The sequence below is a fragment of the Zonotrichia leucophrys genome, chromosome 2 (genome assembly GCF_028769735.1).
Source record: "Zonotrichia leucophrys gambelii isolate GWCS_2022_RI chromosome 2, RI_Zleu_2.0, whole genome shotgun sequence".
Classification (NCBI taxonomy): Eukaryota; Metazoa; Chordata; class Aves; order Passeriformes; family Passerellidae; genus Zonotrichia; species Zonotrichia leucophrys.
Window position 1 is genome coordinate 25171787 of NC_088171.1, and position 18747 is coordinate 25190533.

Sequence of the window (18747 nt, forward strand, 5' to 3'; positions counted from 1 at the left end):
ATTAATAGATTTATATAGCAAACAGCCTACAGATTATATTAGATTACATTAGATAATATTAGTGGATTACTCCATGACCACTGCAAAAGCAATAAAAATTATATTAGTGGATTACTCCATGACTCCACTGCAAAAGCAATAAAAAGGAAGAAAAACCCCAAAACCACAGGGAATCTGATTCAAACATCCTGTAAAATCAGTCTTTCAATACACAGCTGACTTTTACTAACATGATACAATAATGACATTATTTTGATCAAATTATTATGTCTTTATGGTTTTATGTCTTTAAAAACAGATTTTTACAGTCTTCATTATTAACTTGCTACTTTCAACAATTACAGATTGTGAAAACAGCCTGACTAGTCACAGGCATCATTAGCAAGTTGAAAAGCAGATGTCACACAATATAGTGTTTAGTATCAAATATTTCAATCAATGTTTTGTTAGGCAGTTATCTTCAATTATTAAAAAAACCACTTGCTAGTTAAATCTTGATCCATTGTGCAATTAAGTAACAGCTGACATTTCTAAATAAAACTAAAACATTATTTACAAAGAAGCAGCACAAAACCGCAGACTATTTTAGTTACCCTCAGTATTTTCAAAAAGGAGTAATGTCAGCATTTTTTATTAGTATCCTTGTCAATTAATATCTTAGTTTGTTCTAAGACTGTTTAGCAAAATGGAACTCTGAAAATGCTTCTGTTCTAACAAACCCAGTGAAACCATTCAGGACTTTGCTCCCATGTTGTAAAACTGACAAAACTGATAGTGGGCTTAGTGTGTCACGAGCCTTGTTCTTCCTGGTTGTATTCTCCAAATGATGCTGGCAAGAAAACCAAATACTGTGCAAAGCTGTAAGTCTTCTGTAAGACTTTAAATGGCTGAAGGGGTCTGATGCTCATTGCCACCCAGATTGTCAAGCGAAGAATTAAACATCTAAGTCACCAGAGGAATAGTACATGCAGTCATCACAAATTCTTTAATCATGAGAACATATGTAAACCACTGCAAGTACCAACAAACCTGCTGGTGTCACCCATCATGGTGATTCAAATCTTTATTAAATACTGCCAAAGAGAACAATGGCTGTTTCTGGTCTAAAAGCAATTCCATCATAGCTAGCGCCTTCCTTCTGGAATAAGGTTTAGACTCATTTAATCTCATTTTGTATTCTAACAATTTTTTTATGATGTTATTTTAATAGGACAGTTATCAAGTATCTGCCTAAATAGCCTTTTTTGTCTTTAGAAGATAACCAAGAAGATATCTACCTGGACAAGATTCTGAGAACTCCTGTAATCTTTTATAAAACCATGTTGCTGGGAATCAGAGGAGCTTCCTTGAATATATGTAATTGTGTTTATCCCTGCCTGGTCATCCTAAGCCTTTCCATACACAAGGTCAAATGATCATTAACACTGTAGCTATAAAGACTTCCTATCTCATAGCTTTGCATATGAGTATGATTATAGGTTGAAAAATCACATAAATCTATCATAGCATTTTTCAACTCAGTAAATATGCTTAGAGCAAAATTTCAGGTTTGTATTTATACAAAGTTGTGATGGAACACTTTCCACGCTATTTTCTTGTTCTTGATTTCAGTATCATCTCCATTTTACAGTCATAGTAGAGGTCCCTCAGGGAGCTTGGTTTTTCAGACACACATCAGCAGAACCACCTGGGGGAAAAGAGAAACAATATCTGTAGTTGCATCAGCAGAAAGTGTCTAGTGAGAAAATATGGTCTTTTTCACCTTTACAACACTTCTAGAATTTGTTAGCAGTGAAGGCATCTTTCTTCTCACTTTGATATAAGTTGTATTAGGGAAGTATTGAGCTTTATTTTACCTCATGCACCATCTAATTTAATTATTACTTAGTTGCAAAATACTCTGATTATTCTCATTTTCTGCTTCAGTTGCTTTTTAGTAAACTGCTTTGGCTCCTGTTTGATTCTTCAGGGAGCCCACCCAGAAATCTCTGATGTATTTTTATAAATTTCTTGTCAGTGCTGTTAAATTACATCAAAATAAAGAAGAGAGATTATGGACACAACTGCTGTCTCTCTCCTAAATTTCATTACATAAGGCTAGAATCAAAATTTACTGAAGTCATGGAGAGTTTTTTTATTGACTTTGGATCAGGCTATAAATTTTTATTGTAAAAACACCTCTACTGATTATTTATTTCCCAAGTAGTGTACACTGTGTAATCTATGAATAATTCCAGTCATGGTTTCTTTCTCTAATATTAAGGTACCATTTCTGATGTCAGCTTTGACTGGGTAATAATATCAGCTGAGTGAGTGATAAGAATTCAGAGCCATGGCAGAAGCCTGAGCATTAATAACTGTAATGTCTAAAGAGGAGGACTAATACATTTAAAATAAAAAATGGAAGTCAAATAATTTTTCATTTCAGTAGAAAAAATGAATGGAGCACACAGTCCCAATCCTCCATAAGCTGCAATTAAATAGTAATTTGATGATTTGTGTTATGTTTATTTTGACCTTTCAAATATGTGGGAAAGGCTTTCACCAGTTAAAGCAGAGAATTCAATAAAAACAGAGACTTTGAGCACAATGAGTTTCAGTGAAGGGAGTGCTCTTTTGCAGACTTGCAGAGCATTTTCCTACAGGATATTTTTCGAGACAAATGGAGCAGACATCATGCTTGTTTGTTTCTCCAGCAAGGCAGAACTGAGAATGTGAATCAAGATTCCTGGATATTGGAGCTAGCTTTGTTCTACCTTTGTGCTTGGCCACTGAAGAATTACTTAAGAAGGAAAAAACAAACCATCATGTACTTCCTTCCTAAGAGAACTCTCTTTAGTCTTCCATGAGTCAACAAAGCATGCACAAACCAATTTATTTGATTATTAATTAGGGAAGCTAGTGCCTGAGTATAAGTCTGCAAAAACTCTTGCAAGCCACCTGTTTTCCAGAAAGACCATTATAAGCAAATTGCCCATTCAAAGCAACTTTATAAAGATAATTTTCTTAGACTGCTGCATGGACTGCAGCAGCTGGGTTAATTGCCTGGACAGAGCACAGTGCTAATGGGATGATGTGACTTCCTGTCCCATGGTGGCTCATTCTGAGTTTTTTTGTGTGTTTCTGCATAGCCCTACACTGGGCCACAAGAATACATATTTAATTTCTTGTATTTATATTGTTTGCTTGATGCAGTGTAGCAATCATGGAAGAAAGCGTGACATTGTTCTCCACAAAGATGTGTCAATGCACTTGTAAGAAAAAGATATTTTAACTTACTGAAAATCTGAGCACAATATCTAACTTATAATGAAGCTAAAAAAAAAATTACATCATTTTTATGGCATGGGGTCAAAGACTGAGGTAATTATAGTGCAGAAAGGATCACTATGTTTCAGAATCAAAAGTCATAGATTCTCTTTATGGTTTTCTGTAAATGTAGCTAAAATCAAACTTAGGTTATATTTTATGCTACACCCATGAAGAAAGATTCCATCTCCTGCAGACCATTCACCTACAGAAGTAATATTTACTTGAAAATAACTTGAAAAGTCATTGTCACTTGTCAAATTATGGTCAAAAAGGACATGATTTATGAGTTCAAATTAAATTATATTATGTACATCTATGCCATGACATCAAACCATCTACATTGACACCAGTGCTCAGAAACCTGTACTTGGACAATAACCACTACCCTCTGTCACTTTAGGGACCATGTTAGGCAAAAGGTCTGGATGTAGGGTAAAATGTTTCTACCCCATTTACTGCCAGTTCAAGTGCACAAAACCTATGCTATTGTGAATGGCTTCAGGTTCACCAGCTCGTGCTTTGCTGGTGGACCAGGAAATCCAGTGGTGGGTTGCTCCTTGGTTCAAGGTCCACCAGCTGGTGCTTTTTTTTAATGGATTGGGTCTTGGCTTACAGCTCAAAGTTTGCTGGACTGCTCTTTTGTCTTTTACTCTCAGCGCTGGCCTTGTCCTGCTGGAACTCCATTCCCTGCTGTTTGACATGTGACAAATTAAGCTTGACTCTTAGATACTTTTTCCTTCTCTTTTACCCTTTGCTAAGGAGACCTTATTCAGTTTGTCCATCCTAGTCAACACCATTTGATATCCCTGCTGCTCAGAAAATCCTTGAGTAATCTGTATTTCTTCATAGCCGAGTAAATATGAGTTGGTATTTTTGAATCCTTTTACCAAGAATCCAACTATTTAACTGGACCCTTTTGTCTAAATCTCTTTCCTGAAATTCTGAATCAGGGCAAAGGATCAGGCTGGTGGTTTCTGGAGAATATATTTTACTGGAAGGGTTCAGGAAGGATGGAGAGGACACTAGACACAACAAACTCTACTCAGAGTGATGTTTCTGAGTTGACTCCAAATGCTAATTACTTGTACTTCGGTTGGAAATTCACGGAGTTTAAATACAAATGTTAGTTTACCAGAGCAATGCTGAATGTCTATATACTCCACTGGTGTAAAAGAAAATGTAGACAGCATATCTGAATTTCATACTCATGAATCTTTAGTTATAAAGATAATTTTTATTTAAAGAGGATTACTAGGATAACCTCATTCATTAAAAGTTATTATTCAAAATTATTGTCTTTTAAGTTATGTATTCCATATATGTGTAAAAGCTATGCTTTAGGAATTACTAAATGAGGTATACTAGTACTCCTGTTAGAATCCCTGTTTCCTGACAGGATACATAGTCATGGATCTGGCTTCAAAAGTTTCTCTGATGGCTTCCTTCTCACTAGTGTCGGCAGTATAAACTTTAGACCACATTTCTCTTTCACAGGTCAGCACAGATCACAGACCACAGCAAAAGTAGGGGTGATTCCGGCCACACGATCATGTTTCACAAGATGCAGTTCTGTATCTTGACAAATCATGACCAACTACAATATGACTGACTGTATATTAATCACAGAATATCCTGAGTTAAAAGGGTCAGGTCCCACAAGGACAAGGATTCCCAAGAATTACACCCCATGCCTGAGAACATTGTCCAAATTGCTTCAGGCATTTTCCAGAGATGACAGATCTTAAGAAATTAGCAACAGAAAGGAGCCTAGCAAAACTAGACAGCAAAAAAGACAGATCTGAGGCACCTGGCTCTTGTGCCTAGCATTTGCTTGGCACATACAGGCCAGCTCATCCTGTGCCAGATGTCAGGCTGGAGGGCTGGAGCCAGTGCTGGTGTGCAGTTTGATGTAAGTGTGACATATCCAGCGTGTGTCATGTGTGTGCAAGGCAATGTGCGTGTGCACATGGCACGGAATGCGCCTCTCTTGGATATGACTCATGCTCTTCATTAATCACAGGAAACACAAAATATCCTGGGCCAAGTCTCCAAGAAAATCTTGGTGACCTGCCAGGAGAGCAGGTCTGGCTCTAATTCTGGGTTTGTGCCTCCTAACATGGTGCATGAGAAGTGATACTCAGTGTGTGCTCCCATGCTGCTGCTGGGAAAGGGGCAGTATTTCCTCATTCCTCTTGCAGCACAAAGTGCAAATGACAGCTCAGAAAATGTTCCTAGAAAGTGATATGCAGGATGGAGAGAGAGGATGATTGGATTCTAAGCTTGGAAAATAAATTCTGGGATGGAGCCAAAAACATCTCTGTTCCTCTTTTTCCCTGTCACTAGAATGTTAATTTCTTGCCAACGATGTTAAGGGGTTTATTTCATCATTTTTGCTAATATGTTATAATGTCTTGAAATGGGGCTTAGGAAAGAAAAAAGTGTTATTCATTATCAGTAAAAGAATAATGTCCACTATTTGTGCTGCAGTAGAAACAATTACCTGATCTATCATGGAGATTACATAGGGAGACATAATTCCTTCCTCAGAGTCAGTGGGAGAGAAATGACCCTTTTTTGCATTACAATAGGGTAAGATGATATGGTTCATCTTGTAGGTTTTATAGAAAGGCACGGCAGCTCTCCTAGATGCCTTATAACTCTTATGGTCCCTGGAGTATTTTATCCTACTGTGAGCATTAAATTTATGCCTCATTCTAGCAACAAGGAAGCCATTTGAAGGGAAAACATCTAGAAGTGCAAACTGAATAGAAATATATTAATATAACATAGTATATAAAAATATATTTTATATATATCTTTGTAATAAAGTAGATATTTTTTTGCTAGAAATAATGTATACTTGATAAAAGAAGCTATATGATCTATTTTAATGTTGCACTGTAATTTCCAGTTTTATGAAAAAGACACAGAATGTGCAGACAAGGTTGCAAAATCATGTTCATGCACATCACCAAACAGCCGTATACAAAGAGCTTTTGCATGAAGCTCTTCAAGGTCATGTTTATTATGGAATAGATACAAATTCTGTGCGTGCCCTTACTGATAATAAGAATCTATTCTTAGGAATCACATAATTCATGGAGCAAAAGCTCATTTTAGAAATTATAAAAAAATATTTGATATCATCCTTTAACAAATTCATAAGGATTTTTAAAAATTTAGATGAAGACAGTTAAAAATAAGCAGATTTGTTCTATTGTATACTATTAATTGATTTTTTCAAAGCTTTTTTCTGACCATCCCTGCATCCCCCACCCAGTGATTGTCACAAAGAGGAAATTCATCTCTCCCTTATGGCATTCCCAACAGGGAGGGAAGCAGCCAGCAGCATTCAGAGGGATGCCTGCACCCTGATGTGCTGACAGGTGCAGGGGTTTCTACAGGAGGAGAACTGAAGACAGAAAAGCTGCACATTTCTCTGCTGTTTCAGGTTGAGCTTCTTCAGCATGAGATGCTCAGGTGCCCATGGTGAGGGTGCTGGGATGAGCACACCTATTTGTGTCCACTTTTGGCCGTGTCAGGCAGCAGCCTTGGTGCTGTTCCCAAGGAACAGAAAGAGAAGAAAGGGGCAAGAGAGGGACCTTGGGAACTGCCTGGTGTGTAATCAACTGCAAGATTTCCTGTGAGCAATGAAGGCAATGAAATCTTTCTCTTCTGTTTTGGTTTGGTTGTTATAAAGCTTAAGAACTTGCAAAACACCTTTCCCTCCACTGGTGTGTTATTAGGGTCTTGTTCACTGGTCAGGTGTCTGCAGGACACTTGTGGGAATTCAACACCAATAAGGCCAGAAGCCTGTTAAAATTCGACAGCAGTTACCTAGGGCTCATGCTCAAATGGATTCAGGGACAGAATGCAGTGTCACTGGGGGACTCCTGGGATAAAACTCCTCTCCTGGAGGAGTGATGGGGAAGAAGGGAGCGAGACCTCCTTAGACTAGAAGAAAATATGTGGAGGGTAGAAATTAAAGCCTTGTGCATGGTTAGTACAAATACAAAAGCAAGGAAGTTATGCTGTGTAGGAGATGTTCTGAGGGAGCTGAGATGTTCAACTCTCCCTACCCAGCAGAATTCTCAAAAGATGTTGAATCCTGCTGGACACTCACATGTAAAGGATGTGAATATTGTAGGCAGCTGAAAATGAGAGTATGTTCCTTTAGGGGTGACTTTTGCTAAGAGTTTAATTAGATGAGTTTTTACATCTTAACTTTGATGTTCTTCGATTAACTGGTCTGTACAAAACTGTTTTTCAGGCATCTCTTATATGAACTTTGATAGTAATCAATTCTAGCCAAGGCTTTCAAAATAGTCCAACTCACTGCCTTCAATTGTTTAAGAGGTGTTTTTTTTTTTCTTAAGACTCTGGAGAATATTACCTTGAAGTCAAATAAAACTGTTTACAAATACTGTGAACCATCAGCAAAACAATTAAACATCTTTCTAGGAGACCATAATGCACTGACAGTTAAGATTTTATTTAATGGAATACTAACAAGGATTTTAAATGACATTTAATGGATTTGAAAAGATTATTTTCTTTCCACAGCTGAATTATTAGTAGGTTTGTACTGAGTTGCAGGGTATCATTATTATTTTTACATCAGTAATGCCTTTCTAGCCTCAATTAGCAGGAGATCAGAAGTCACGCTCTGAATGTTTCACTGAAATGCAGTTGTCAGCTATGTAAATGACTTTATAAATATGTTCCAAAAATGAAAATAGTTTATGCAAATTAACCTGAACCACACTGTACAGGATTGGAAGTACAAGAAATAACTCAGTGGTTTTGCGAAGCATTGTAAAGCATGACTTGGAGAATCAGCTGAGCTCCACCAGAGGCAGGAAAGGAGACCTCACTAACCTTTTCAGGAGTGCCAAGGATGGAGAAGGACATCTCTTCTGCTCATCCTCTTTTCTTGTAAAGTATTTTTTTTCATTCTCAGAACATTTCCTCTCATGTAAAAAGAATTATACTCTTAAGTATATCCTCAATGATTGGCAAAACCCAACTACAAAGGGAAATAGATTTAAAATTAATACCATAAATGTTTCATGCTCCTTAGTGGTAGCTGGTTCTTACAAAGATTTGGAAAGAAATATAAAAATCCTTGAAGCCTTTCACTTTGAATTATTTGAAAGCTGGTAGACAGGCAAAAAGAAATGTAAATTTTTTCTTTCCTTCAAAACTCCTGAATATTTGCTAATATTTGCTATTTTATCCATTTCATTACAGGCTTCTCATGAGCATCTGCTCTGAATTTGCTTTAGTCATTGATTATTAATTTCTCACATAGTGTCATGTGAGACGTTATTACTCAATGTCTTTCAGTAGGTTTAACTCAGTAAAATCTGCAATTGCTGCTCCTGGAACAGTTTTTATTTAGACTGTGTTTATACAGCTTGGGTAGAATTTCTCATCCAAAAGGTATTAGGACCTTAAAGAGCACAGAATTTTGATACTGAAATGAAAAAAATAGCTGAAAGAAGATCCAAAAGAGGATCAGAAAGATGTCTGATGTGAAGCAAATCCAAGTGTTAGATTTTAGCTTGTACATATGTAATAGCATAGATGAAAAGACACACCTTCCTCAATTCCAGCAGACACGTTTCCCTTCTGTGAGGAATAGAGGACTCTGTCCTAGATGCTTTCTTCAAAGATTTACTCATTCTTTTAAACTATTGATTCAGAAAAGCTGAGAACTTTGTTAAATGAGTTATAGTTTCTGTCAAGATACATAAAAATAGTGAACCATAGCTAGTTTAGAAGTTGGCAATTACAGTAGCCTTGTTAGGCCAGTGCTGCTTATTAGTTATTATTTCATAAAATGTTTATCTTCTAACTTTTTTGTGAGCATTTTAAAGAAGTTGTCAGTTCACTGTTAACATGTCATGTTTGTGCATTCCTTATCTTCAATATGAAAAGTTTCCAGATAAGCTGAGATATTGCATCAATTACTACAAACTATTTGTAATATTAAATTTGCCTGAGTACCAAAAATTGGAAGGGACCTCTGGAAGTGAACTGGTCCAACCCCATGCTCGAACAGACTCACGGCCAGAAAGCTGCCAGGACAATGTCCAGAAGGGTTTGAATGTCTCCAAGGATGGGGATAATGTATTGATTATCTTGTGCCTCTTAATGACTTACAGGCACTCTGAAAGCAGGCTTAGCATTTTTGAGAAAGCCTCAAGGACACTTTTGCCTACTCGAGAGCTGTGAAATACACAGTGATTACACTGCTGTACAGAGGGCTTACCTGAGAGGCTGGGCTGAGATTCCTGGAATCTCAAGTGGACACACTGGAATGGCTCAGTTATGTCTGAAGTTTAATATTTGCCGCCTGCTGTGTTTCATATGCTTCACTGGGAGAAATCTGCTGAGGAATTTCATAAGCAGTTCTATTTTTTATTTGAGTTTTCAATTGTATTTCCAGTCCAGCCTTTTTATCAAACACACAGCAGTTTGCTGACAGAATTCACTGCTTCATTTCAAATGCTCCACTTATCACCTGGTTTCTGCTGGATGCTTTATCTATTTTTTAGAAAACACTTAATCTGAGATACCAAACAGCTATCTTAATACTGAGTATGTATTAGTCAATATGGCAACAAATAGAAAGCTTGCACACATCTATTACAGACAAATATGGCAATCAAAAACTTATTTAGCAGCAATTTCTGATAGCATCAAGAAATAACACTGATTGTAGGGCAGAGGATTTCTCCAATGTGAAGAAATAAATAGCACTTAATATACAATTCTTTTGTATGTGTTTATTTTCTGCTTTTCATAAACTATGTCAGTTGAGTTTGTCATTTAATAATGGCAAATGGAGAGGGGAAGCCAAGCTGTTAGGCTGTTTGTTTCTTAGCACAGAATTTGGCAACCTTTTCTTTCATTTGACAGATCTGGACCTTTTATACTGTGTGTACAGTATCCTAGCAGGGGTGTGTGTGTCTGTTACATCTCCCATAAACTATTGTTTTATTGCCATCTGCTAACTCACAAAGATCCATGGACCACAAAGATCCACATGGTCAGTGGAAGTGTTAGAAGTAAAATACGTGCTGAAAACTTACAATCACTTTTTTTCACATCCCTCCTATGAAATAAACTGGCAGAACTGGTGCAGTACCCTCCAGTCCAAAGATCAGGGGGTGAGGAGGAGTATCCCATGGTTGGGTCAGCACTGATCATCAAATTTAACTCATTGAGGGCTAATTTAACTCATTAAGGGCTATGCTCTCAGTTAGTTATGACTATTCTGGTCTTTGGATTTGCACAAGTGTAATCTCTTGAGCTCTCACACACAAAGATTTTTTTACCGCTACTAGGTTTAAAAGGAAATACATTGTTTTCTCTGTTGATATTTAATATCTCACTATTTTACACATTAGAGATATGCATAGATATGTTGTTAGAATTATTGTTGTTAGAGTCCACTGAATATTGAGGGTTTGTGTTCATTTACATTGTGTGCCTTTTCAGTGTCTGTTTAATATTCGTCCAGTAAATTCAGAAATCATAGCTGATTTATTATTTGTACCTGCTCAGGGCCCAGGCTGCGAATCTCTGTTCTGTGGTTTACAGAACTATTGCAGTATTGTTTCTTGGTGTCAGGCTTCCACATTCAATAGCAATTAATCTGAAACAATCTCAGAATATATTAAGAATGTTGAAGGACATAAGTATCTCATCTAATTAAGTGTTTATAAATATTTTGTCACAAAGACCTCTGCTTTTCTCAACTGTAAATGTAAATTACACCTTATTTATTTAGGATTCACTACTTTTGAGGCCTTTTAAAAATATTTTGTGGAGTGTTAAATGTCTGTTCAGAGTGACCATCACATTTTCTGCACACTTACAGGATTGCTTATGCACCTTCACACATTGAAGGGAGTGTCTGAGCCTGTAGGTGTTCCGAAGGCTGGAGCTGCTCCAGGTGAATTGGTTCATCTTCAGTCCTTACACAGGGCAGGCTGCAGCTGTGTCTGAAACTTCTTGCAGCCCTAATAATTTTCCTACTATTTCTTGAATAATGCAGGAAACTCTGGTATTTCTGCATTGTGGTGGAAAATAAAAAACCGTGAGTCTAATAAGAGATATTAAAAAAAAAAGTGTGTATCTGAAAGAGGGATTTAGCCAATATTTAGCTCTCAAATCTCAAGCTGCAATTTCAAGAACCTCTCCACACCTTCTGTCTCATAATGCACACACTCCCAAGCCCCCCAGTCCTCTAGACTTTTAAGTTCTTCTACTCAGACTCAAAAGCATTTCTGCTTGGACAAGGCTGACCACCTCAGGATTTTTCAAATTAAAGATCAGGTACATAAGAATTTTGGTGACTAGCAACCAATCAATACCCTGATGTGGCTACTTCTTTTGACTGCTATATGGAATACTTAATCTCATATTACCACTCCTAGGTTTTACAGTGAATCTAATGTAATTACCTTTTTTCCCCCCTGCCTTTGTGTGTTTTTACCCATGAAATAATTTCTGGAAATGTTTACCCATAAGTGTGATTTTTTTTTACTAAAATACTCATTTCTTCTTCAGTAGTTTGAAAATATTAGCTAATATATACGAGCTCACAAAAAGGTTCTTTCCTCCCACGTTTTTCTTCGCAATTCTTGTTGATATTGACAAAGTTTTTGCTCATGGACTGCAGGTATCATTTTTGGTACTCTGACTTTTAATAAGCTGAATCAAACATAGGGAGTAATCATTATGAAGACAGCAGATTTCAGTTATGAAAAAGTGAATTGCTGGAAGGGTGAAACCTTAGTCACACAGAAGAAACCCTCTAGATGCAGAAGTCCCCTTGTACATAGTCTTCATTCCAATTTGGGGTATATACCAGCAACTCACTGCGACAAAAGATTGGCTGTCTTGAATGTCTCAAGGCTTGAGAGCTCATTAAAAAAAATAAATAGATGCTTTGAAGAATATACATAACAATACCTCAAAGTTTGAATGAAAAAAAAAATATCCTAATTAGGATCAAGAACACTGTATCTTCTCACAAAGCCAGAAATATACTCCACAAAAACAATGCATATTTCTGTCAGCCACTGAAAGAGAGTAACATTTACTAATTTGGTTGAATCCACCACTTTTTTCCATTTTCTTCTAACCAAATACTATATTTCAAATTTGACAGATCTCTATATTATGATCTTGAACACCTTCCAAAATCTGTGGGCATATAATAAATTTTAAGTGAAGTCTGAATCAGAAGGTTTTTTTCTCTGAGAATGTTTGTACCTTTGGGTAAGAGAAGTTATAAAGAGATGACACTTGAGAAGAAAAATGTGAAAATAGCTATTAAAAATCATTCTTCATGTAACTATGTTTAAAAAATCTGTTTTAGGCTACCATATGAGGAGCTTTCATTCTCAAAAAGAGATGTCTTATTTTCAGAAACAGAAAACCTTATAGAGCTTTTGTTTTCTGTCATGTGACTGACTCTAAGTGGATAGTACTATTATAGAAATATCCTCCTGTAGATTTAAAATGTTGTAGAAATATCAGATGGTAATGGGAGATGATTTTTATTTTTAAAGAAAAAAAATTGTTGTTATTTAATTCAAATGAGAAACCATTAAAATGCGGTTATTAAAATAAAAGGAAAAACAATAAAGTCCAGCTTTTGGGAGTTTGGGATTTTGTCTATGTGTATGTTTTATGAATCCATAAAATAACCTGTGCTTTTCCTTGGAGTATTATGGTGCATGTTTGTGATTACTGAGCTTATTTACTTTCTCATCAATGTGCTTATGATTTGCAAGGTGGGGCTATTAGCAACTCGTCAGGAGCTAACAGCAGGTAAATTAAATGCATGTAAAGAACCACATGGTTCTGCATTTACTTGGAACAGTTGCTCTAGAGAGGGAAAACACAAGGCTTAAAGAACTTGCAAGAAGTGACATTGTGTAAGTCTGGAAGTGCCAAGTTTACCAAAGTGTTACCAAACCCATGCTGGGGTTCCTCGCCAGCTCTGTGATTTGATCCCTTCCAGCCTTCCCTGCTGGGCGATCAGAGGCAGCAGGGCTGCGGTAACCTGGGGCTGTGTTATCAGTGCTCCTCTTTTGCCACAGGAAGGTGTGAGAAGTGGTTGGTCTCCTCACTGTTTCCCAGTGTCTAATACTGAGACAGCTGGCTGCGGGTGGGAGTTTCCAGGGCTGAAGGTGCAGGCTTAACTCTGTTTTATTTTGGTTTTCTTTCTATATTCTTTTTCCCTCCCGGGTGTGCTGTTCCCTCTCTATTAGCAGAAAACAGTATGGAATATAGGGCAAATTAATTGTTGCCAAATTTCACAACTTGCAGTCTGGATGAAATTCAGCTGATTACTAGCTGATGTCAATTCTGACTCTAGAGTCAGTTGTAAACAAAAATCATACAAAATCTGGACTCACATTTTCAGTGTTCTTGATGTTCTGGTGTAGCCTGAGCAGAAGAGTGTTTTCCAGCTTTATAACCTGATTAATGTCTGCAGTATGTCCAAGCAGTGTGCTGGTGGAATATTACTGACAGTATTTGGTACGAGTTCTATGGCTGCAGCAAGTTAAGGCACATAATGTACAAATCACTTGTTCAGGCCTATTTAAAATGTCACAGGGAAAAAAATAGAATAAAATTCCGAAGCAGAGAGTTCCCATCCTTTACCAAATAAGAATAATCTATGATTTTCCAGAATAATCTATTATTCAGGGGAAAAAGCTACCCTCAAACCAGATATTTTTTCTGGACTGCTCAAGCATAATTTGTGCATTCTCTAATAAAACTGAAAAATGTTACTTTTTATGCTTTCACGTCTTAAGATTCCAGTAAAAACAGTAAAGGTGAAAACTGAATATAGGGTGAAGAGTTCAACTGTAGCTTGCTAATGAGGCTTAATTTAGGACATTCTGTTTGCTTCTTTTTCATAAAGTCTTTCTCTCTTCTTTTTAGCTGAAAATCTTCCTTTGTTAACCTCAACTAGATACTAATAAAAAATAAAATGCGGCTTAGAAACGTACGCCCCATGATAATTCAGACATGCAGAGGTGTGCCTGCAGTGAGACATACGTGCCCTCAGCAAGCAAAGAAAAAGTCTGATTTCATTTGCTCTAATCAACAATGGCTGTGAATCCACTGTGGTTTGGGGCCTAATTAGATGATTGTTAATTGCTTAATGTGTGAAGGAAAAGTTCATGATACGTAGGAGAATCTTCTGTTGCTGATTTCAAAACCCATGAGTAATCCTCAAGATTGGCAGTGGGACCATGGCTGACTCAGCTCCATGTAGTGTCTATAAACACATTAGCAGAGCAAGAAGCTGATGAATTATTCTGGGGAGAACCCAAGGGGAAAGATATTTAATCTGTTGTCAGTCAAGGCAGAGCAATAAATGTGGCCTTGCTTTGACTTGGTATTCCTGGTATACTTCAGGTTTTCACTGTCCTCTATCTTCTTCTCCTTCAACATCTGCTTTGTGCTTACCCTGCCAGCCATCAGCTAGAAAACATGTAGACTGGCTCTTCTTAAACCTGAGCATAATTAAAAAGTCCTGGATACTTTGTAAGCCAGAAGTAACTAAATCAAAGGTAGATTAAGGCCATAGGAAATCCAGTAGTTGTGGCAGAAGCTTGTATTGACCAGGAGCCCGGATAGAGGAAGGGATAAATTAGAGCAGCAGAGCCACTGGTGCAAGTAGGAAATGGTTCTTAAGGCACCCCTGGATACAGACTGGTGAAGGGTAAGCATTTCCATGGGGGCATTTAAGGAAGCAGAACAAACCTCCTCTTAAAGAGGGAAATTTGCTTTTTTTAATTCCTTTTCTCATTTTGGAGGCAGAGATGCATAAGGGTTTCCAGAACTGAGAGGCAGGAAAAAAATGAGTTGGGAGTCAAAAACTGGTTGCCTTATGTAATGGTTGACCTTTTTCCATTGTTCCTATGTAAGTTATAATTATAGTCTGACTTATAGAAGAAACAACTGTTTGAAACATAAAATAGCTGAATTCTGGTTTACAGAAATGTCAGAAATTATATATTTGATGACCTTAAAACATCTCTTTCAATGTTTTATTATTTTACTAGAGTTAAATACTTTTAGTAAAGTGCATCAGCTTTAATGGGTGCAGTTTTCATTTTAAAAATACTTAGAGTTGGAAATGAATAGGTTGCTTTTTTAAGATCTCAAGTTGTTGGAGTGTGTTCTACATGTGAAAGACCATGTGTGTTCTTTTGCTACAGAGTTCATAACAAAACACCACTATGTTATCTTCAAATCCAGAGGGTCACAGCGGGTAATGTTCAGATTAGAATATTTGAAATCAGCTTGTACTTAGATCAGGTCATTTATGTACTGTGCTGAAAATTAATTGTTGTGGGTTTTGTGCCAGTATTGGACAGTATGGCCTGTTGCTGACCTTGCAGAGCTGATAAAGGGAATGTTTTAATTTTTCTGAAGAATGGTCTGTATGGCCTACTGAGCTCATATGAAGGAAGCAATGTTTTTCATCTCCATAGTAATTTTTAGTAATACTTAACTCTTTGTGTAAACAATTTTGCTGTTTCTTCTGCTGTAATTTCTTCTCAGCATACATCAATGGAAAACTGTAATTTAAGAGCTCCTACTACAAAAGATATAAGTTTTCATAATATTTGGTGATCTGTCAAGTATGGAAAAGCTCTTCTCCCCATGAAGAGCTTTACAGTTAACACAGTTACAGCTGCAATTCCCAATTCAGTGCAGTCAGTATCAGAAATTACAAATCCAAATTGAAGACTTCCATAGGCTCCTCTGAGAACACAACTTCATCATCTTGTACTTACCTACTACTCACTAACACTCTTGTAGACAACCCTCTACTTGAGCAAATCCCTTCTTGCTTATCAGCATGGGCTGTGATACAGTGTGGTTTTCTTCAGTGCTTCCCTCTTCTATGCTGAAGCGTGAATTCCTGCAAGTCATCATCTGGCTTTTCTAGCTTTCTAAAGGTGCCTTGCTTGAAACCTATATGAAGAAATGATTTTTCGTTGTGCTCACCACTCTGTAACAAATGCAACCTTGACTGAAAGCATTAGGTTGATTGTGCTCTCAGCAACTGTTTCATCTGAACTGCACTCTCCCAGAGATCACTCTCAGGTTCATTCTTTCACCTGTGTGACAAAGAAGAGAGAATTTCAAGCAATGAAGCAGTTCAAATGTCAAAACATATTTTGGCAAGGCAATTGTAACTGACTATTTGCAGAGCTCCTGATCACACTGTAGCCAGCAGCAGAAAAAAAGCTACTGAGAATAATAGTTTCCTCAGAACTGTTTAAGATAAACAATTATAATGTCTCTGGGAAACAGTCCCCTGTGGCTGTTTCCATAAGCTTTCAAAAAAATGGCTCAAGTCTATTTCACCAGAAAGTCCTCAATTTAATGCCAATTGAGAAAAATCCAATAACATCAGGATAAAGCACCCATGAGGTTCATTGATGGCTGGCAAAGGTGTTAGTGTCTATTTAGAGTAGAAACACCTGGTCTATTTTGGTTTTTATATGCAAAGCACTGAAAGCATAGCTAACAGATTAAGGCGCTCAGCATCTGGGCAAGGCAGGCCCATAGTGCAGAATCACTGACGGCTTTGCAACAGTAAGCACCATTTTATGGTAAAATTACTTCTTTCAGTCAACATTTTTTTGATATGTGTTCCATTGGTTGCAAAGTATGGGACTTAAAGAGAAGGTCTTGGTAGTCACAAAACTTGATTCTCCAAAATAGTTTAAGATAGATCTAATAGATCAATCACAAGACAAAAAGGGGATGAGAAACAGAGATGATCAGTGCAATCATGCAGCAAAATTAATACCCCATAAAGAAAAGATACTCCAGACCTCTAAGTAGAAAGCAGTGCTCTGTTTCCTCATCAAACTTTTAAACCTTAGGTGCTCACTGCCCATGAAAGTCATTACAGTATTTCTAATTCTTGAACTGCTTTATATAGATATTAATGTTGTAAGCAAGGCTAGCAGAGGCCACTTAAGGAGCAGAATATGTTCATTAGCTGCTCTAAACAAAAATACCAGTTTCCATTGTCAGGTAGCTAAGAGCAGCACAAGGTGTGGACCTTGTGCAAGTGCAGTGGGTTCTCATGTGGAAGTTTTGATCCCATCATGAGCTAGAAGAGTATTGAGTGTCACTCTGCTAGTGACTAAAAAGATGTCTAACTTGCCTTGCTTTACTGGCTCAACTCTTTCTTTAATTTAAATAGCTGTTTTCTTCCTAGCTGCACTGTAGAACAACAAAATAGTTGTGATGCAAAATTTAAAGACTAACTGATGTAGTTTTTATACTGGAGCACTATTGTGCAGAACTTGGCAGAACATATTAATTAGACAGCTGTAGTCCAAAATTCCATATACTCTACTTCAGTCACATCCTGAAGAAGTTTGTTACAGAATTAATTGTCACAGAATGATGACCATTTCATATTTCATTAGACCAGGTTGCTCAAAGCCCCATCGAAATATCCTTGAATACTTCCAGCGATTTAGGATCCAAAACTTCCCTGGACTCCCTGTTCCATGATCTTACCACCCTCAGTGTGAAGAATTTCTTAGTAATATCTTTTCTAAATCTACCTTCTCTCAGTTTAAAGTCATTCCTGCTTGTGAATTACCACTACATGCTCTTGTAGTAATTTCCTGATCAGTTAATAATGTCATGATTTTTCATCCCTTCAGTTATGTGATACAGGTGACAGAATCAGGGGGAAGGGGTTCTTATTTTGTTTGGTTTGTTTTGTGTTTTTTTAATGCTTTCTGACGTGTATCAGCTGAGGCATCTTAGAAATTATAAGCCATTCAAAGTCTTAAGGGAAATCATTCAAAAGAAAATTGGTATTTTAATCTTATGCTTCTTACAAAATGGTGAATGTTTGTTTAGGATTCCTCACAGAAATTTAGGCAATTAAATGTCTTAAATGCTCCACAAATAAGAGCAAAGATAACAGGATTTCAGTTGCATGTAGGCAAATTATTTCTGTGTGTGTAATGACTGCCTAAAGAAATAGGCACTTGAGCATGCAAGTGATAATTATGTATGGTAATGTCCTGTTACTACCAAACCACGCATCTTGCATGAGTAAGTGCTTTTTGTGTAGGAGCATATTTGTGTAACCTCTGCATAGGGCCTTTACTCACTCTTCTCTCAGCTCATGGCAAGAGATTGATTCAGCTCATGTTATTGAGTTCTTGGTACTCTCTGCAACTTTTGCCTATCTGATTCAATTTTCCTGGTTTTGATAATGAAGTTCCCATTTTTCAATACTTTCTGTAGCAGCTTTTCTAAAGAAGTTTTTTTCAGTTTTTATTAGGAAGTAGAGGAAAGGCAAAAGAAAGGATCAGAGGTGCAGATTCTACAAAGCACTGGGGAGTC